The sequence below is a fragment of the Ambystoma mexicanum genome, chromosome 2p (genome assembly GCF_040938575.1).
Source record: "Ambystoma mexicanum isolate Mex_15411 chromosome 2p, UKY_AmexF1_1, whole genome shotgun sequence".
NCBI classification, from domain to species: domain Eukaryota; kingdom Metazoa; phylum Chordata; class Amphibia; order Caudata; family Ambystomatidae; genus Ambystoma; species Ambystoma mexicanum.
Window position 1 is genome coordinate 1,159,021,678 of NC_090923.1, and position 22,601 is coordinate 1,159,044,278.

Below are 22,601 nucleotides of genomic sequence, written 5' to 3' on the forward strand. Positions count from 1 at the left end.
TCGGGGTTCTCCCTGCAGAGAGTAGGTTCCAATTCGATTCTTAGGCCCCTTGGGATTCGTTGTGCTCTGAAGTATTGTGACAGGGTATTCACATGTAGCCTCTGGCTTATTTCTCGGCGTATCAGTCTCTCAAGCTGGTTTACTAATTATTCAGGTTTCGCGTTTGTGCTAAGATCCTGTTGTGTATTATGAATAAGTTTTAGTATTCTAATTGCTTCCTCTTCTGGGAATGCAAGGGTCTCTGCTCTATTATTTGTCAAAGATTCAATTTTAGAGAACGACATATTCTTTCAATCGTTGGTGCAACCTACAGAGTTGGTGTAGCAACAAAGATATACTAGTGGAAGGTTGGGTGGGGAGGTGCACTCACGTGTGAATACTTTTAACTCAAAGAATATTGTTAATCAATTTTCATACACTCTTAGGTGCTCTTTACCAAGTCTGTGCTACCAGACTGTTTATATAGAAAAGGAAAAAAGGGTCTTCTGTCTCAAACGGAAGACATGGCAAAGGCACACTTTCTACTGATATAGCATCAGCCAAACAGTATAATTTTACGTTTTTAATAACTCTTCTCGTCACTGAGACAATAATCAGGGTATATTAACATTTGTCATTTGCTGTTCAGTGTTCTCACAAATCAATGTTACATGAATTCACATCATTAGTCTCAAATCATATACAAAACAACCAATTTACATAGTCATTAGTTTCAAAAGTTCATGTGAGATGGTCATGTCTGTCAACCACAGTTATGAGTATCTAGGTTTTCCACTACGCGTTTCGGGCCACTACCAGCCCTTCTTCAGAAGGAGCGGAAAGCCCAAGAGAAGAACAGGAACCACCGGACCAATCTAAGACCGGCAGAGGAAGACGACACACCACAAGAGTCCCACAAGGGTCCCGAAAACCGACTCTCTGTATGGATGATACCCCACTAGACCCTCCTCGAGGAGAAGGAACTGAAAAAGCCCATCCTGGCTACCATCTGAGGGAAAAGCCGAGACCATCGTCCCGTCTCCATGGGCATGTCATACAGGGCGTGTATCACCGAGCAAGCGAAACAAGATCATGCTCCTGAGTGACTGGAATATATTTTGAAATGTATGTATGTTGTTGAATAAGAAGAAAAAGCATTCTAAGTTTGGGAGGAATGTGATGTCACGTGTATCGTGGGAGACCAAGGTCATGTGCAGGAGGTGGGACCGGAACAATAAAGGAATCACTGCAACTGCGCATAAGGCGCCAGTCCGGGTTTATGCACCACACCTGCTGGTTGTGTAATTCTTTTGCTGTGCTTCACACTGTAGGCCCAGGCAGGCTAGCGCGTTAGGTCCTTTGCTCCATCGGAGGCAGCGCCCTCCACCTACAGAACAAAATACAGAGTTTTGTGTCTTCCTGAGGCATCTAAGCGCTTTTATTAAAGTGCTCCAAATTAGCGGTCTCACATTCATCTGTTCTGGGAAAAGGTTGGCTAGAGCCTGCCGGGATTCTGTACCCTCACACGTACATACTTCTAGAGGGAGAGGGCGTGTAGCTCACAGGAGTAATTTCACAGTGCAAGAAAGTCCATATGTACCTGAAAAGGTAATGTAGGCACGTCTCCCACCCACGCCTGTACAGTCCTCACAACCTGGAGCGAGAAAGGCTGTTCTAGCAGCTGCATTTACTCTCTCTCTGGTCCATTAAATTATGAAAAGGACGGTGTTATAAAGTGTGTGGTTAATAAAGCTGGGACTTAACACACAGACCTGCTGTGGAGTCAATGTAGTTCCAGGTAGCTTTATTTACAGATGTACAGTATTTATATCAATCCAGTTACTCTTCAGATAATAGACCCACATACAGAGGAAGAAACCCATCAGCCATCCATCTATCCCAGCTCAGGCCCCCAACTGACACTCACAGAACATTCACTCACAGATCCACACAACATTCTCCTGAGCTGCATTCATGTATCAACATTCTGACAGTAAGCACTCCAGGCCAGTGACATCACATGACAAGACTACATTACAACAGATGGTTAGTTCAAATGTAGGTCTACGTCTATGTGTTACCAGAGCGTCACAGCCCATTTACTTGTTAAAGGGGGTCACGGCGAGCAGTTAGTAATTTGGGTTTTGAAGGACCGACCACTGTCCCAAGTTAAAGAAGAGTGGTTTATACGTGAAAAGGCGTAAACATGACAATGAGCCATGCATGCACAGGAAACTGCTGCGGTCTCCCATTCCTCTGCCGTGGGAAAAGGCTGGCCAGACTCTGCCGGGATCCCATACCTAGGTACGACCCCCACATGTGCTTGTGAAGGGGTGGGGCATGGGGAAAACACGCCGATCCATCCAGAAACACGCTCACGAAAGCACAATACCCTCACTCTTCACACTAAACGTGCATACCTTGTCTGCAGTATATAACCGTTTATGTCTTTGAAAGCTGTCAGAAAATCCTATCCTGTTAATTACTTACCACGCATGCTCAGTGAGCAGGTATAGGATTCTGACAACTGTGTTCTTTCACTTTCTTTTTTGGTAGTCACGCGCCTCCTGGCAGAATTCATTTTGTATGTGGGAGTGAAAACATGATTTTGATTCCGGCAGGAGGCTCAAGGAAAATAACTCCCGCCCCAGAAGACAAATAAAACACACACACATTTTAAGTGCAATCGCGAAGGGTGCATCCCAGGGGACGTGGAGCAACTTTTGTTTGAAGGAACATCCCCATTAACCTGGTTGGTTTGGCCCGAAAGCAAAACAGTTTGGTGACCAGGAAGAGAAGTGACAGACAAGGAGAGAATCAAGATAACAGGTAATTTGGCGGCGTGGAAGGAGGTACCGACCCCTCTGGGATGGGCAGGGAGTAGGAGAAGAGAATACGCTGTTTGGATGAATGATCTCATCTATGATTGTGTGACCCCACATTTTGGTTTGTATGAGGTGAGATCAATCAACCCGTGGGTGGGGGTGGGGAGCCGGAGAAAGATATACATACACTTTGGGGATAAAAAGGACTTGCGGAATTTCGATTAACTTGTAGGGGTGGAGGATAATTAAACTAACAGCTGGGGGCGCAGGGGGCAAAAGTAGTTTCTCTACTATTCACCAGCAGACATCAGTGACACTTCATGTGGGAGATGCACTACATTCCTAGGAATGGCAGGGAGCTGGGTGTGGCACGGACCCCATCTATGTGAAAAACATTATAGTATACTTATATCTACTTGTCTCTAGCTGTCCATGCATCCTGTAATATACTCGCAAGTAACTGCAACTGTACATATATGCTTATGTATAATAAAGAATTGCTGCAGCATGTTACTTGAACGCTGGTACGGGCAATTTCGACGCCCCAGGCCGTTAACGGGCAAGTCTTGACGCTCCCTCTTTCCTAGTGCTAGCTTTCTCCAATTCTTAATTGTGCAATTCTGGCCGACAGGTGGAGGTTGCCCAAGTCAAAAAGGAAGATCTTCCTGGAATCATTCTTGAGTCATCAGGTGACTCCATCCTAGAGTCATCCATGGCTAGTTCAGGGAGATCATCCAAAACCATCCTTAAGTATGTGTATAGGCTGAAATATTCAAATGAGATTACTCTAGAGTTATCACTGAAACTACTCCAAGAGGAGTTCGGATTACTTCCAGTGATGATCATGTATTACTCCAGGATGACCCCCCATGACAACTTCAGGATGGTGCGGATTACTCCAGGATGACTTCAGGGATGGGTGGGGATTACTCCAGGATGACCCCATGACAACTTCAGGGATGGGTGGGGATTACTCCAAGATGACCCCATGACAACTTCAGGATAGGTGGGGGATTGCTCCAGGATGACCCTGTGACAACTTTAGGATGGGTTTGAAATTGTGAACGATTAATGCAGACAACTTCAGGAGGATGTTGCTTTGAAATGATTTAGGAAAACGGTTTTGATTCCTTGTGCGCAAGATGGGTGGTATTACTATAGGGTTAGGCTTATGGATAGTGTACTGAAAACATGGAATTTGCAGCCGTTACTTGCCATCTTTGCTAGAGCACTCAAATGTCATTAACTAAGGTTTGCTGATTCAGTATACAAAACTACCAATCAACCCCACGTCACGAACCAACCTCTAAACTCCCTCATTTCATATCTCACCTCTAGCTAACATGGCACCACACCCAATAAACTCCCACAATTACAAATCACTGCACTAAAATAAACACTTTCAGTGACCTAAACAGAAGGTCTACCTGCATGACAAGACGGTCGATCAGTTCACCCAATATCACTATGAGCAGCTAGCAATTAGTTCGACCATTCACCACACCCAAGAAATTAGCTGACCCCCAACAGAAATCCAATAGCACAAAAACATGTACCATTTACAAGTTGGCACCAACCTACAAATTCACCAGATCAACTATAATAGTTCTACACACAAGATCACTTGCATCTTCAGTTTCACAGAGCAGCATGTGAGCTACAATTACATCGTAGATTAGTAGCAGTGGCTGACGTAGCAACCAAACTCGGTTCTGGGGATGTTCCAATTCCATTGTTTTTTAAAAAACTGTAATCTGAAAGATTGCACAGGTGTGTGGTAACGTGTAGGTGTCACTTCATGGTTCAAACAGGCATGACCGTCATACTGTAACAAGAACACCCTGTTAAGAAAGACGTGGTGATAGAGTTGAGCTTGTCAAATTAGATCTGTCCGACAAAACATTTGTAGCAGACAATTGACGGGTTACTTTACTTTATAGTCCAATATTTTGCAGTTGTTGCACAGCTACATCTTTGGGAACTGCAAAATTACACAGACATCTGCCGATTTAATGCTGTGTCTATCAATTGTCCAGGTGAATTAATAGGCAGGTTCTGAGGAAGGACTGAAAAACACTAGCCATCCCTGCCAAAAAGGTTTTCCAGCTTTTGTGAACAGCCATTAATACATTTTGGAACAGTAGTTTTCACCCATTAGCTTTTACAATATAATTCTGTTTTTTCACTGCATCTTCTTTTTCCAGATTCCACCAGTAGCTTCTTCTTCTTCTTGACCTTTCTTTTTAATGCCTCAATTATAGCTTTTCATTATCTCATCAAATGTTTCCTGTGTCTTAATACTGTTTCTTGGCTGCGGGTATGAAAAAGGCAAGTTGAAACTTCATAATGTTACTACCAATACAACAAACATTTTGCCTGAGCTGTACACTGGGGTGACTCCCCTTAAGCGTGACCCTATCCGCCCCCTTGGAGTTTTGCTTATTCTTGCTCCCCTTGGCGCTTTCCCTCCCTCCCCATGCAGCTACCCACAACTCAGTGTAGCTGCACACATAACAATGTGTATGGGTACATATCCATGAGAGTGCGCCGTGACCACTATAATTTATAAATAGTGGCGAGTTGCATCACCAATTACACATGGTCTACGCATAAAGACCTTGAATGAATAGGACAGAAAACTGATTGGTATTTGCGAATCGCGCTCTACCTTGGACATCCTAGATTAGTTCCCCAACCCGTGCACTACATTTTCAGGATTGCATCTAAGGTGTAAAAAAAAAAGCAAAAAAAGATAGTTTAGGAATTTCGATTTGGGGAACCAATCCAGGATGTCCAAACACCACTAAAGACTTTTAGCACAACGCGCCAGCCATTGACAGGTCTCTCGGGACTCAACCCTTTAATCATCAAGTGAAAATTCTTTCAAGATATTTTCACAATCAATTTCCAAACCTGGTCACCATACCAAGTGTTCAATTTCAAGGCCTTGAAGACGGCTAAGGTTGAAACATGCGTCGGCTGACTTCATGGGAATAAATTCACCCACAGATGAATACCCTGATGATATGGTTTTACTTTCATTCTAAAAGACTGTATACCTAACTTTAAGGAGGTAGAGTGCGATTCGCAAATAGCAATCCATTCTCTATCCTAGACTACGGTCCCCGAGGGCGTGCAACCCATAGCGCTTTGCCAATAACATAAGAGAAATCAGTAGACCATCTATAGTTACTCTAGAGGAAAGAGATGCTGTAAATGAGGTGGGCATTGTGTAGCATTCATCTGTATGTGTGAAAAAGGGGAACGACTCCACATAGGGACGTCAGATGTACCCTCCACCCCAAACATCAAATAGATGAAAGAAAAAAAAAACACATTGCTTACCTAACTAGAAAAGCATGACTCCTTGAAATCCTTTTCTTCACGTATTTCTCTTCTACTTTCATCGATACCCTCTATCAGCAATTTCCAATTAACTTCACCAGGAATTGCAAAGGCTCAAATTCCCCATCCTTTCAAATGCACAGAGAATTGTCTGAATCAAAGAGTGCCATGATGATTTGAGTTATTGACTAAAAGAAGGAAATATGTAAATTTAGTATGTGCCAAGTATTTGTGAACCAGGTCTGTACCCAAAACCATTAATTTATAGTGGGCTTGCTATGGATATTCCTGCCTGATGTGTCCCGATTTATGAGTGAAGCGTCTCTTGGTGCTTGGTTAGCTTCCTCCAAGACTTCCACCCATTGTGGCTTTAACTAGTTGCATCTGTTTGCAAATTTAGAGGTGTGTGTTCTGGCGAGGCAATACGTTCTTAACTGCAGAGCTCTTGTACCTAAAATGCTGCAGTCATTTTGTGTGTGACCTTTAAAAGACAAACACATGTTTCAGTTTCTTAAATGTAAATATCAACCATAGAGAACCCCACCTTGCAGACAGCAACATGTACAGGAAATAGGAGGGTATGCAGTGACAGAACCCATGACCAAAGTGATCTTTACTGGGGGAACAAAAAGTAAATGTTACACCTTAGCGACCCAGGCACTGTCCTCCAGAAGGGTCACACGTCCCCCCCATAAGCATCGCTAATGTGCAATAAATTATGCACTACAGCTGAACTAGTGCAGCGCTCATAGCAGTGGAAAAATCCTGCAAAAAAGTAAAACAAGCCATGGGTAAACTTTGCAGAGGCATGGTTTCTCACACATTCACCACGGCTGGATACATGTAGATAACCTATTACGTAGAGGGTCTGGTGCACCTATTTGAGGAAGGCATGGACTTTGTGGGGGCATTGGAGCAGCAACAGCATTAAAGCCAGAGAGGGGCAGCCAGTAGGAGCATTTATCCCCTACTTGGCAACGGTTTGAAAGCAATCAGCCTGATCCGTATAAGTCATTGTGTGGAACTGGGAAGGAGTCACCCCACCCACGAAAAGGGGGCGTCTGCATGCTGAACAGCTAGGGCATCTTATGGAAGAGGCCTTCAAACTGGGGGGCCCAAAGGATGCCAGTTGGTGGGGGGCTTGAAGGATTATGGTGACTTTTTAATAGAAAATATAAGAATTTGTGGCGGGGGGCAGAAATTATTTTACTCAAAGGGGGGGAGGGTCCGCATAAAAAGGCTAGAAGACCACTGCCTTAACCTTTTAACTTCCATGGGTTTTCCCCCAGTGCCAAGGCCTTTTGTGGTGATTTTGGTATTTTGCCATTCAATGCCTTCTAACGTTTTCTGGTTCAGTAACCCCAGGTGCCAAGGACGAGGTACCTCGTCCTTGGCAACAGGGAGGTAATCCCAAGGACAAGATTCCTCGCCCTTGGCACTTTTTCAAATAGCAAAGCAATTCACAGCACTCCTTTCACGCCCAGGTCAGAAAACTCCCGCTACCGCGCCAGTCCCGATACACAAGGCTGCTGAAAAATCCAGACAAGCAAGAAAATAGCTCAACATCATCTAACGAGAATGAACTGGTCCCATCATTAGATAAAAAGAAAAACCATAAAAAGCATTCACCCCAGATCATCATAAACAATGATCAAAAAAGATGACAGAGATCACTATCCCTAGCAAGCACTCAATAAAGTTTACAGGCAAACTTCAATTAACTGCTGAGGTCAAGTGGTTGGGAAAAAAAAAGCATTGAAGGGGCAATAAAATCCCTCCGGGAACCTCATCAACTTATATAGAGAATGTGACATAAGTATAACTAGAACATGCAGTAATCCAGAGTCCATGAAACGTACATTTGTATATATTAAATCATGTAGCAATTTCCCCAAAGTGTTGAACAAACTAAACGTAGATGAGTAGAGCATGAGTGGAATTAGAACACGGTCCCCTGCGCATAAAGGCTGGCACAACTAGCCCTACTGTGAACCGAAAACGCAATGGAAAAACGGGGGTGAACAAGCCATCTATGTGCCCTTTAAAATAAATGGCGTAAAAAGCTCTGCCTCACGGGTATAGCATCCGTAACTTCCAGCAGTGAAAAAATAATATTCAAAAGCATTACAATAAGAGTCTTTGAATGCCAGACAGCTCACTTTTTATGGGGGCAGCTTTACAGAACCTCTTTAGGGGTGCTTTGACCTTGAACTTTTCACATTACACCAATCTCAACAATGTTCCCCAGCTTCAAAGGGGGGCGAAGTGGGGGGAGGGGGGGGGGTCGTTGAAACTCTCCTTTAATGCAAATTCAGTTGCTGGACAATTAATGGATGCCACTTTTTTTTAGTTGGCTGGTGTTCAATGGCTTAAGTGAAAGCAATGATCAGGTTGCAAGCATTGCTAAGAGAAATAAATAGATGGGGGGCATCTGCCCACTGTTGGTTAGAGGAGTCTTTTTCTCTCACTTTTTCATGAGAGCTTGGATGGCCAATATCTGCAACCATTCTCTGTGCGCCGAATCACAACAGCAAATCTAAGCCCAAAGCACCATGTGCCACCCGAAGGAGGAAAGCAGGAATCAAAGAACTCATTCATCAGAGCGTTTCAACCATCCCCAGCCTGAGACTACACCTGGCGGTGTGTGCAGCACACCCTGTACCAAACAGCGGCTCAAACAGTCTGCCACACACTTCAAAACTTAGCCAGCCTTCATGCTAGCCAAACAAAATGTTGCCACTTGGCACCCTGCTTCAGAATTAAGCAATATTAAAGATGCTGCGAGAGTTGCACAAGCCACACATCAACAATCCCCACACAAGGGAAATCTATGCCAGCGGGTGTCTGTGCACTGGCATGCAGCAGTCTAGGCAACTTATTGAAAATTACAAGCATTGTGCCCTCTATATACAAGAGACACATTCTCACAGGGGCTATGCGACACTGCAATGTTCTTAAGCAGACGACAAGAGTCAAATCTTGAGTATCGCTGGGTCCGTGCAACTCTTTCCTTCCAAGTAAAGCACCGGAATGATTTCGCTCCTACCCACTGAAGGTGCGGTCATGTGTACGAGTTGTATATGCACCGTACCATACACATAGCAACATCGCACACAAGGGCACAGCAAGCACGTGGATAATGGACTACACTAAAGCAGCCAGGGATTTTGCAAAGGTTTGTTTAGTACTTTAAGATCTGCCGTTTAAGCCCACACGTGCACTGTCCCCTAGGGATCAGGGAGGATAAGTGCTCATCCAAACTAGCAATCAAAATATATGTAACATATAGCAGTGGGGGCGTGGCTACGAGGGCCATGTAGAGAGACGTGTTCTTGGGGAGCTCCTGTGATCCGCCCATGATCCTGTTAAATAAGTGCAGTTAAAGATGCCAGCGGCTGCTGTAAACACGCATGGACGCTTATGAAGGCGCCGGGAGTGCCTTCTGATCTTTTCAGACCCTCGGAAGAAGCGAAGTTCCACCCACTATTGGACTGTGAGAGTCGGAGGAAAAAGAAGATACAAAATGGCCGGCGGAGCCAGAGAACAAAGGAGTTTGTTTGCTTCGTGACGGAAATGCTACAGTAGCAGAGGGGAAGCAAGCCGTGTCGTGAAGCGCACTGGGACACCTTGTTGCAAGACACGGGCGCAGGCGGGCCGGAAGATTTACAGACTTTGCAGAGTTAGGCGTGTGCGGTGCCTGGCGCACGTTACGGGGACCGCTGGACTGGCGGTCGCTTTAGGCTGCAGGACTATCGGAGTGGCGGTGGAGTGGGATCGCGAGGGCGGGTGCCGCCTGGAAGACAGACCGCGGCCCCAGGACTTGGCAGAACGGAGGAAACAACGGCGCTTCTGATCAAAGCGTGATCCGACAGAAACGAAACTGGGCAGGATCGCTCAGAGCTGGCTGCAGGACCCGGAGATGTGCAGGGCACGGTAGCTGGCGGCCCGAACTGGAGTAGTGAGGAGGAGCAGCTGAGGGGCACACGCACACGGACCAGCAGATGCATGTAGCTGGAGGCCAGCTGAGTCCACGGGGAGCGGGAAAGAATAGCATAAGAGGCCACTAATGGAAGCAGGCAAGTGCACGGTGGATGTGGAGCTGCGTTGGGGACATGGTGGACAAGAGAAGATATGCGCTGTGTGAAAAGTCACATGTAAAAATGCGCTGAGTGCGGATCGGGTGGCCGGCGTGGGACATTGGTTGTGGCTGAGCGGGCGGAAGGTCGTGGCTGTGCATGAGACAAATCCCTGAAGGTACTGCACTGAGGCTGCGGATCTGAGGGCAAGTGAGGGAGAGACACTGGCCAGAGATAATAGCTGCCTCGCGTAGAGGTGCGGAGAGGTGTGCAGACAGGGCTGATCGCATATTTAGCAAGTGGAAGCCCTCGAGGTCCATATGCCATCACAGCTGTGAACAAGGGTGCGCAGCCGATGAACCATTCAATAGACTCTGAGCACAGTGAACAGAATAATGATACACAAGTGAGAACGAGGTGCATAACTGGCGCGGAATCAGGAATCAACAAGGCTCTGTGGGGTCACACGGCGCATGGCATATTCAGCCTGTACTTTGAAATAGGGTGGGGCCGCCAGTGTGGCAGATCCCCCCCCCGGAACTCAAGTGTGGATAGGAGGCTGTCCCTTACAGGAGAAATGTCTAATAAGCCCCTGAGAGCGAAGGGTAAACAGCCCACGCTGGACGAATACACCAGGACACCGACTGGCCCGGACGGAGCCAGGAGTAAAGATAAAACCTCAGCAGGGGGAATGGCAGCTGTGAGCACGAATCAGGAGGTCCTTGCGGCGATCGTGGATCTGAAGGCGGCCTGGGAGACCAAGCTCCAATTGGCTGTGACAGAATTGAAGACAGCAATGGAACTCCAGGTGGGGGCGGTATAGGAAGACGTGAACCTCCTCAGGCAGGATGTTAGGACTCTGGCGGAGCGCACGGAGACTCTGGAGAAGGAGATGGGTCCTACCGCGGCAGACTGCGCTGCGCACAAACGAGAGCTACACGCCCTGGTGCAACGGGTGGTCAATTTGGAGAGTAGGGCGGATGAGGCGGAAGGACGTGCCCGGAGGAATAACATTCGCATTGTTGGACTGCCAGAAGGAGCCGAGGGTCACAACCCTACGGAGTTCGTGGAAAATATGCTGCTGCAGGAAATCACCGGGGGAACCCTGTCTCAGGGATTTGCAGTGGAAAGAGCGCACAGGGCCCTGACGAGGAAGCCGCCGCCGGGAAATCCGCCCAGGCCGATGATCGCCAAGATCCTTAACTACCGGGACCGGGAAAGAATCCTTGAACACTTCCGCTAAGGTGGAACAATACAACGAGGGGTGGCGAGCATAACTGCCTACCCGGATTATACCCTGCAGGTACAACGAAGCCGTATGAACTTTGGATCGGTCAAGAGGAGATTGCGGGAGGCTGGTTACAAGTACATGCTGCTCTACCCGGCCAAGCTAAAGGTTTTTTATAGGAACAAGACATTGTTCTTCGACACTCCGGAAGACGCCATGGGGTGGCTAGATATGCAGAGCTGCCCTCAAGAGCCAGATATCCAGAAAGAAGATGGAGCAGGACGAGATAAGTAAAGCTGCGAATCTGGTGGGACTTCGGACTGTGGGACTTGATTATAGTCATTGATGCAGCTGGAAGGCGAGTATACACTGGTTGGTAGGAAACATGATCTGTGAGGACGGAGACTGCTGCGTGGTGAAGGACCCTCTTAGGGCTGATCTTTATATTCCGATTTAGAGTTTAGTTTGGTCACTGATAGTGCGGTGACACCCTGCCGGGTTCTCAATTTGGATTTCCAAAGTAGAAACAAACGCAGGGATGCCTGAGATCCAGGGATGGAGCTGGGCAGTTGTTGGGGTTGGGGAAAGGGGGGGAAAGAAAGGGTTGTGTGTGGGGGTTTGTTGTGGTTGGGGGGATGTTTAGTTGAGGGGGGGGGGCCTACAGTCTGGAAAAACGAGATTACCTATGGGAGACCTTAAGATAGTCAATTGGAATGTGAGGGGGCTCAATAGCTATTTGAAAAGAAACAAGGTCATGATGTACCTGCGCAGACAGAGAGTGGATATAGCCTTATTGCAAGAAACCCATTTAACACAAGCAAAATTGGATGTGATACGTAAGAAGTGGAAGGGGACGGTGGCGGGAGCGGCATACTCAGCTTATGCAAGAGGGGTGATCACATGGGTGGCTCCACATGTCCCTTTCCAGCTGTTGCATTCTGCTGCGGAGTCGGATGGCAGGATGGTGGTTATGAAGGGGATGGTGGAAAACAGAGATTTGTATTGTAAATACGTTTGCTCCGAATCAGGATACGGCTTTGTATTTTAGGACCCTGTTTGGTAAACTCAGTGAAGGCGTGGGGGGGTCTGTATTATGGGGGGGCGACTTTAATTGTGTGCTTGACCCTGCAATGCATAGGTCAGATTCCAAAGGGAGTAGACCCACTCCGGCTGCAAAGGTGCTGACGCTACTGTTGGCAGAGTTTGGGTTGGTTGATGCATGGAGGGTACGCCACCCACAGGGTAGGCAATATTCGCACTATGCAGCCCCACAGGGCTTGTATACTAGATTAGACTATGTGTTTGCCACACATGAATTAATGACCGAAATATAGCAGGTGCAATACAAAGCAAGAGTTCTCTCAGACCACTCCCCATTGATGGCAGTGTGGCAGTACCGACCCCGCGGGGGAGGATACCCACATGGCGCCTGAGAGCAGAGGCTCTTAAAGACAATGTGTTCCGGGAAGAGGTGCGGAAAGATGTAATAAGTTATTTCGAAATAAATACGGGTAGTCTTAAGACAGCGGGCACACTCTGGGAAGCCTTTAAAGTTGTAGTGAGGCGAATTGCTATAGCCAAGTCCAGGGGGTTGCAAAATGGGATCCTGGCCGAGTTACAGGACGCTGAAAGAGAGCTGGAAAGGATACAGGAGCGGGGTGGTGACACTAAAGAAGCCGCAGATATGGCACTAAACCTACAACAGAAATGCACAATATGCTGGGAGAGATTATGTAACCTCAATTATAAGAAGTATACAGAGAGGCAACATGCAGGAGGGGATAAAACAGGGAGAGTCCTGGCATGGCTCTATAAAAACGAGACTCCTAGACCCCCAATTAGGACAATAGTGAGGGAAGACGGCAGCATAGAGGACACGCAGGAGGGGATTAATCAGGAATTTGCAAATATTATAGACGGCTGTATGCGGATGAGACAGAAAGTAATGGGGAAGAGATAAGAGATACGTTGGAAGACATTGGATTACCCCAGATTAGCGCAGAGGAGAAGGAGGAGCTAGATGCCCTGATCAGCCTAGAGGAGCTAGAGGAAGTGGTGAGGTCGTTGCCCACGTGTAAAACCCCGGGAACAGATGGACTCCCGAGCGAATTTTACAAGGCTTATAAAACGGAAGTACTCCCCCCGCTGCTGGAGATGCTCAATGAAGCATATGAAGCTGGCAAACTGCCAGAATCCTTACGGGAGGCGATTATTATACCACTCCCCAAGCCCAATAAGCCTGGCAGCGACTGTGGCTCGTATCGGCCGTTGTCGATGTTGAACCAAGATAGTAAGATTTTGACGGCGATCCTGGCTGGTAGATTGTAGAAGGTCATCAGTAAATTAATACACCCGAATCAGACAGGATATGTCCCAAATAGAAACATCTCAAATAAGCTCAGGTGACTACACCGAGTGGTAGAACAGGTTAATGGGGAGGAAGGCGAGATGGTGATAGTATCTTTAGACGCGGTTAAGGCGTTTGACTCGGTCAAATGGCCCTGGTTAACGGCGGCCCTGGCCAATTATGGTATCAGACCGGGATATCTTAAATGGGTTGAACTATTGTACAGCGCACCACTGGCCAGAGTGAAAACGGGAGCTGTGGTTTCTGACAGATGGCAACTCAGCAGGGGTACCAGACAGGGCTGCCCATGGTCCCCTATGCTGTATATCTTAGCTTTAGAACCACTAGCAATTTACTTAAGGCAGCAATATGATACGGTAGGTATTGTAGTTGGAGGGACGTCACATCTCAACTCATTATATGCTGATGACATATTATTGTATCTGCGCTATCCAGAAGAGAACCTCCAATATATACTGGAAGTAATGGAGAGGTTCGCGGACCTCTCAGGTATAGCAGTGAACACCAGTAAATCATGCGTGTTTCCGCTGGGTAGATACAGAGGGCTTCCGCCAAGGAATCTGCCGATCCTGCAGATACCGTGGGAGGCTACAACGTTCCGATATCTTGGGGTAGATATATACCATACGGTAGAGGCTGAGCATAAGCATAACACGTAGAGGGCGGTGGAGAAACTGGAAAATAGTATGACATTTTGGACGAAACTCCCCTTGGCGAGGATGGGAAGAGGGGCAATGCTTAAGATGGTGGCGCTTCCCAGACTGTTGCACCGTTTTGTGAACATCCCATACTCAATACCTAAGAAATTCTTTAATAGGCTGGAAGGCATATGCAGGGAATTTCTGTGGCACGGTACGAGGAACAGGATAGCCCTATGGAAACTCCAGAACTCATATGATAGGGGAGGTATTAAGCTACCGAACTGGGAAGTTTATTATGTGGCAAGTCAATTACAGTATGTAGCCAAATGGCTCTCTGAGGAGCCTACCCTAGAACATAGGCTGCTCCAGAAGGACTGCGCCCCATACTTTTTGTTTGAGAGAAATCATGTGGTTGCCTAAGTCGGAGCTGGGAGGACGCCAGGGGATGTTGGGGCTTGGGTGGGGAATGTGGCAAAGGGCGTGTCGATTAATGGACAGGCCGTCCCCGTGCACCCCACAGATTCCGCTAGTTGCGGTGCTAGGGGAAAAGGAGCAATTGAGGTTGATGATTAGGAAGCATTGGGAACCTGCGGGGATAGCAGCGATGGGGGACGTGTGGCAGGAGGGGAGGGTTCTGGAATTTGAGGAGCTAGTGGAACAAGCAGGGTTAAGTGCTGGGCAATATATCACGTATCAAGGGATATTGAGACGAATCAGAGATACTTGGTCAGAAGTGGTATTGGCTGAGGCACCGGATAGTACTTTGGATATGATATACGATATAGCGGAGGGTGGACACGAGACGTCCAGGGTGTATGAAGTCTTGATGTCCCGTGTGGGCAGGGAGATAGCCCAACTTAGACTGGACTGGACTGGGAAGTGGAAGTAGGGGCCCCAATGAGTGACGGGATGTGGGAGAGGGCACAAGGTTATCATAAAAAAGTGTCGAGAAACGCCAGACTGCAGCAAATACAATTGTATGTAACCCACAGAGCGTACCCGACGCCACGTAGGATAGCCAAATTAAAAAATGCTGGACGTCAGGTGTGCCCAAAATGCAATGAGGAATGCGCAGGAATGGAAGACAAGGGGATCCTGCTGACGGTAGATACTACGTGGGCCTGCTTGCTAGGAGGGTTCCCCAGACCGCGTAAGCTTAAACATGTGAGCAAATTGAAGGATTTAGCGTATGTCCTGGCGAAGAGAAGGACAGCGATGGGCTGGAAGGCATGTCATGGGCCTAACGTGGAGACATGGTGGAGGGACTTGCAGAGGTGGGCGGAGGCGGAAACTGTGGTATGGCAGGAAGCGTGCAAAGGTGAGACAGAGGACGAAGCAGGAGCCCTAGCGGGATGGAGGCAACTGATAGCTGAACTATTTGGGCCCTCGCATGAGGGATCAAGTGTCAGAGACTCATCGAGCTCTGCTGAAGATCTCCCACAACAAGAAGTGGGTACTGGGAAAATATAAGGGAGTAGGCTTGAGGGGGGAGGGACGGGGGATATGCAGTGTGCTGGAACATAATAATCCACTGTAACTGTGATTGTTAATAAAATTTAATTAAAAAAAAAAAACATGTCAGCAAGATAGCATATAGGTTGTTTGCCTTTTTTTAAAAAAAAATATTTTCTTGATAACACGATAGTCACTCTACATGCAGTGGTCTTCAAACTTGTTTGACTCCCAAGCCCTCCCTAAGAAAAGGTACCTGGCTTGGGCCCCTCTCTCCACACGGACTCCAAAATGTTTATCTGGTGTTGAATGGTGCCAAATGGAGGTGTGGGTGCCAAACATCATTCTTTCAAAATCATTGCTTGCAATAACTCAAATTAGAGGGCAAATATTTGTAAACACAGCATTCAGAATTTTTTGCTACAGGGGACGTGACTAAAAGTAGCGTTGGATATTTATTTCAAAGGTCACAGAGCGGTCTTTCTAAATCGACACCCCCCGCCCCAATCGGTACAGTGAAAAAGATATTTTCTTCACTTAGTACCAATGATCCATCTAAAAAAGGAGCCCGACTCTGAAAACATTGCAAACCCCCCACGTTAATTTATGTCACGTTACTTTTTTAAAACCATTTTAAAAGTTTTTAAAAATTCAAAATGCTTTAAAAGATTTAAATTGACAAAACACCATGTAAGATTTTAAACTAACCACGTGAAAAGGCTGGGGTGGGGGGGGCGAAAAATAAAACCATGTGAAAGCTTGGGGGAAAAACAAACTCAGCAGTAATGGATCAGAAATGCTGCTTGGATTTAAAAGAAACACCACATTGATACAAGTCTCAGAAGACTCCCTGTTCAGATCATGAAGTTCTTGCTCGAATTTTTTGTTGAAGTGTGGTCCTGGACTAGGCCACAGGACGGCGAAAACCACACCTGGATGCACATCGCACAGGGCGGATATAAACCTTCAGCACTTCTACTCAACCAATATTACATAGGGAGAAGAAATCCTTCCTTGCCTGTGTGACTGGGTAAAGTGCTTCACTGGATTTTTCTCGCTGGGACACAGGTGGTTAGGTTGACACACCGACGATTGGAGCGATGCTGCTGCAATGAAAACAGTTAGTCAAGGATACATGGTTCTACCTGAGACTTCAAAAATGACCAGGGGTTAAAATCAGCTCTTGGGTGTTAGGCATCAGCTAGTAAGCAGGACGTAACGCTGGGAAACCAGGAGAGAGTACACAGTGTACTGTAAATGCAACTACCACATGAGACGTGAACTTTTCATTACCGCCCCAAACTAGACATGAGAAAGGAACAGCCTCAAAAATAGGTTTGAAATCCCCGATTGGGACTCCTACTATACCTTTAAAATTACCCCACCCATCCACAGTAAAAAAACGCTGTTTTAAAAAAAGACATTCTTACTGTCTGAAAGTCCTACTACAGATGTCAGGATTTTTTATGGTGCCATTGCTGCTGGGTACTTTGCTGTCCAAGATGGGATGATTAAGCCGATTTGTGTTCCTGCAATTGAAAAAGTACAATAAAAAAAAGTATTATAAACGTACCAGATTGACCGTACCAATATGTGGGCACTACACTCTGCCAGTCGGCACACATCCTCCCCCGCACACAAAAGGGACATAGGGTGCAGGGTCCAACTGGGAAATCTCCAAAAGTTCTCTATAGGCCAGTCCACCCAAGCTGGTAGAGAGCAGTCAAGAGCACATACCTGAAAACGTGACTCATACTAGACAAAAAAATAAATAATAGAGCGAGAGAAAGAGCATCAGCTGGTTATAGGTTACCCTTTGTGAAGTCCAGCCTGCTGGCATTAAAATCATTCATCTACATATCTTACATAGAATACGACACAGTAGTTCTTAACTCACCGAGCCAACTTTCGGAAACATCAAGTAATAGCCATGTACCTTATACTGCAGTTAGGTGACAGCGCTAACGTAGCAGCAGACTGCCGCGGCTGCCATGCCAGACACGAGGGCCCCTGGCTTCTCTGCAACATATGGCCACATGCAGGCGAAGGCCTGGCACCCACAGCAGGATGATACACATGAATCCCACTTTAAATCACTTCTATGGCAGCGGTGCAAATAATGTACTGTTGGTAATGCAGTGATTTAGTATATCATGGGATGCATAGACTTGCTCTATAGTAGATGGCTCCCAGGGTAGCTCAGAAGGTTGACAGACCATTGATGAGACTGTGTTTAAGGTTGAATTTAACCAAAACAATAAAATAAAAATATGCAAAACTTGTTAATCGATAGGGCTTTTTGCAATTACTTATAAAAAAAAGGAAGTGCTATAAAATGTGTTTGGCCAAGGGATGGGTTGGGGTATTTCTGCCTCCGTTTGGCACCCATGAACCCAGTTTAAATTTCCTAATAACTGCTGTCAGCACAATGGAAGCATTTATTTGTAAACATAACATCTTTATAAATATAACCTGTGATAAAACACAAAGCAAGGGGCACACAAATTGTATTGGTGTGGTGCTCAGAGGAAAAAAAAATAAAACACACACACACACCTCAAAGAAAACTAGTGAACGCAAGTTTCAGCAGTGTTTGAGTTTGGAAATCCCTTTTTTCCTTTGAATGTGTAAAACACACATTTGAACATGTGTCCAGCATGTAGAATGCCTACTTTCAACAGTGACCACATCCCTCCACGAAACAGTGATGTTCATAGCCCATTGATTTCCGTGGTGTCCCTTTCAGGACAGACAAACAAACGGGATGAGCAAACAGAGCCAGGAAATGCACGAGTGACGGCTGGGGAAAGGAGCCCTGCTTAGATTAGGTCACCGAGCCCCCAGCTTCCCTCTGCAAAGCTGGGGGCTTGATAAAGCCTAGTCATGGCTGAGGCAGGCCAGGTCCCGAGATCCAGCCAGACATCTGATGCCGGATCTCGGATCGTGCCAGACATCTGATGCCGGATCTCGGACCCAGCCAGCGCTGTCCCATGGACCAGAGGGGTGACGAGGCAGAGGGACAGCCAAAGCAGGGGGGGCCGGTGTTGTATATTTGGCTACCCCACGGCAGATTGCTGGAGAGCCCAGCAATCTGCTGTGGGGGAGCTGGATATCATACAACAGTGGCAATGCGTGCTTCCGTCGCCGCTCGCCTCTTCTTCCCCCATGGCCAAGCAAGGTGGGGGCACAGAGGGAGAGGGGTACAGGGGGAACCAGCATTGCAGTGATCCAGCCCCACTGCTCACCTTTCCCCACGCGTTAGTCTTCGTGGGTCCAAAGGGGGAGGGGGAAGCAGAGGGACCAACAAAGGCCTGAAACGCTTGCTTCCCGGCACTCCGTCCAACTGTGGTGTGGCGGTCTGAGCCGAGAAGCGGCATCCCTTACCAGGCAATAAGAAGCTGGCGTCACCAGCGGGAAGCAGCAACGCAGCATGGACACGCGATCCAAATTCAGGAAAGAGCACATCCAGGCTGCATTTATTTCCCGTGCCCTCATCACGTTGCACTGACTGAGCATGTATTTTCTCTTTTCTCGCTATCCTGGATCACACGCCCCACAGATTGAAGACCTCTGCCTACAGTATGGCTATTTTTTTAAGGGCTAAATACTCATGGTTATCTTGCTGGCAAGACTACATAGGAGTTTGCATTTTCACTGTATACTAGCAAAGCAACATGCAGGCACTTAGTGAGACAACGCAGGTAAATCAAGGAAGTCACAGGGAAATGAAGGAAGTCGGTCCTATACAGAAAGAAAGAAATATGGGGGTGGTGGTGGTGGGGGGGGTCAAGAGACATCTTGTGGTACAGACTCTGGCCGGTACAGCTCAATCCACTGCCTGGCAGCACTGAGCAGTAAAGTCAGGCACATCTCCCTGCAATGTTCGTAACCCCTCACCTCGTAAAAGCAGTAAAGTTACAGAAATCATACCATGGGAACTGCATGCCGTCGTAGTGAGCTCTCCAGTACTATGTTGGTTTTGTTGCCAAAATGCCTGGTAAGTTTGGCCAGAGCTGTGTCAAACTTGCGGTTGCCATCACCCCCAGTATAATATGGTTCTGGCAGTGCCCTAAATAGTCTTAGAGCCTCGGCTCCTATGCAATTCAAGAGAGTTGCTTCTTTAAGGTCATCATTGAACTTGTTGCCCCCAATAGCTCTGAGGTAAACGTGGAACCCGTCAACCCACTGTTCCCAGGGGCAGGTTGGAGTTCCAGGGCAAGCAAGGAACTTGGTAGGATGAGGAATGTTCTGCATGGCGGGTCTGTGTGTGGCGAGGGGGGTGACTGTTGACTGTGACTGTTGGGTGAGGAAGGTCTGGAGTCGTGGGGATAGTCTCTGTGCGCTATGGAGATGGTGGGGCACAGCTCTTGTGATCCCTTGGGGATTGTGCAATCACTTGTGGGTAATTCGTGGGGTTTCTGGCGCTCTGGAGGGTGCAGGGATGTTTTGCAGAGCACAATTGGATTAGGTTGGCCTCAGATTTGAGGTTATAGTCCTTTAGTTTTATGCGTTTTTTTTTTTTTGCCGGATCCGCTGAAAATGGGAGCTTTCACTCGATCGAGACTAAGCTCGGTAACATTGTTGTCATAGTTACTGATCTCAGGAGACAAAGATGGCTGCGTGTAATCCTACGCACCAAGGTCCTTTCCTCGAATCGCCGTTAGTCGGCGATTCGTAAAATGCTTTTTCCGCGGCGAGCGGAGCCGTCTGAAACCCCCGACAAAATGCAAAATGGTACCTCTGGTGAGCGCTGGGATGCTGGGGCTGGTCTGCTATGCCGGAGCTACCTCGCTTCGTTTTCGCTGCTGGGGGGGGCGCTTGAGACTTTCTGCGCTGCTCTCTCGGGGCTGGGGAGAGGCGCGGCAGCAGCACACGTAACGCTGCCTCACAGCGGGTGCTGCAGTCGCTGCGGGGCCGTGGGTTGGCAGGCAGCACAGTGCGGTGCGCTCCGGGGGCCGGGGTTCACTGCCTCGTCGCCAAATAAAGTAAAGGAGGCAGGACACATAAGCTATATTCAGGAGATTTAATGTAGAGCCCCCGGAGGTCGGACCAACAGCAACGGAATGAAAGGGAATGTTATGTTTCACAGGGATCGAACTTGTTCACGGGGTTCAATGAACCGCATCACAGATATCATATATAACAGACTGGGCCATAATTGTCTCGGGCACCAATGAAAAAGTGGCCCATAGTTGTAAATGGCAATTCATTCCTTTTCTGACCATGTTTGAATAGTACCCAAGGGGGGAGTTTTTTTCCCCTCGGCGTGTGCGGCACGGCCATAAACCACTTCTGTTTGGGGGTGGGCGGAGCCGGGGATGAGGATACCAGCCAAGAAGACACAGAAAGATCCGCTGTTGGTGCAACTAAAATCAAAATAGAAAAAACAAACCCCATCAGAATTTTGTTCTCCCCCGTTCCCCTCCCTTGCCGCGCTCTGGAACACCTGTGTATGAGCGCAATATAAATAAAAATATTAAATATACCTGGCACTTCTCCGAGATGAATAATTATAAATGCACAACAAAAAATAAATACCTGCCCGTGCACTGCGTGGACCACTCCTTTCTCCTAATCCTCTTCCTAAGCACGTAGACGTCCCACGTGAAAATGTCACGACAACGTCACAGAAACAAGTCATTAAGCCGTAAAGGCATTTCAGAAAGTATCGGCAAACTTTTAAACAAACACAATGCTATCGGGTCTCATAGGGACTTTAAATGTGTGATTGTAAATGAAAGCAATACAAGGCCTGCGTTTAGCCTTCTCTGCCACACATTGCAAAGGAGTCAATGAAAAATCCCCTCCCTGGGGAATGCCAAATCACCCCCATGCAGGAGAAATAAAGAACTGAAATGCTGGAAATTCATACCCATATGCATCTGTCTGCATAAAACACATATCCCCATCTCCTGCACATACCAAATACTCCAACCCCGCCCCCCCTCCAGCGGGAGGATAACTAACCGTTCGCTGTACTGTTCACTGCTACAGTGGAAGTCCCATTGGGACGGGAGGAACGCACTGTGCCCAGCCCCACTCCATAAAACACACGTCGCACATCTGCATGAGAAAACCCCAAAACGAACTGAATCCACCTGAACTTTAAGTAAATCTCAACCCCCAAAATACGCAATACCTCTTCCCCAATATTGCCTCACCCCTGTGATGCACGTTACATATCCCAAAAATACACCGAAATAACGTAAAAAAACGGAATCCGCCTATATTTTGAGTAAATCTCACCCCTGATGCAAATTATAAACCACCAAAATACACAGAAATACTCCCTTCCCAATATTGACAATCAACATGAGATAACTTTAAGACTTACCAGAAATCAAATAACAATCAACGATACATGTGCTTTGCAAAGGAGGAATCGCTCCCACAACGCCTTACCTGGCTTCCAGTTCCACTTCCAGCTCGTGCAAAAATGATGACAATGTGCACGTTGAAACCCACGTGAGGCAGAGCAGCCCACGTGATGAAGCGGACGTTGAAACCCACGTGATGCAGAGCAGCCCACGTGATGAAGTGGGGGCGGGGCTGTGCTATGGTCCGTTTCTCGAATAGGAAGTGGACACTACCCTTTAGGAAACGCGTATGTCCAGTTTCCAGGCAGCATCAGGTGAGTGTATGTGATCCAGCCCTTGTAGTGAATTTTATATGCATTTCTTTTAGCAT

The 22,601-nt window shown here is 47.2% G+C and overlaps 1 protein-coding gene and 1 long non-coding RNA gene across 9 annotated transcripts in view; one reads left to right on the plus strand and one right to left on the minus strand.

Annotated features, from left to right (window-relative positions):
- Window positions 1-549: 549 nt before the first annotated feature.
- On the minus strand, window positions 550-22,379 carry LOC138567263 (uncharacterized). The gene is made up of 5 exons (XR_011302148.1): window positions 22,317-22,379; window positions 17,345-17,443; window positions 16,933-17,020; window positions 6,150-6,337; window positions 550-5,115 (listed from the first exon to the last, which is right to left on the minus strand). It is a non-coding gene; the product is annotated as an uncharacterized lncRNA (long non-coding RNA).
- Window positions 22,376-22,601, plus strand: part of IKBKG (inhibitor of nuclear factor kappa B kinase regulatory subunit gamma) — a 1,113,418-nt gene continuing 1,113,192 nt past the window's right edge. For 7 of the 8 annotated variants that reach the window (XM_069645287.1, XM_069645293.1, XM_069645294.1 and 4 more), the window contains exon 1: window positions 22,446-22,545. The gene's annotated coding sequence lies outside the window, so the exon portion shown is untranslated. Of the gene's footprint in view, window positions 22,546-22,601 lie in introns of all 8 variants that reach the window. The other variant, XM_069645292.1, reaches the window with a different exon arrangement.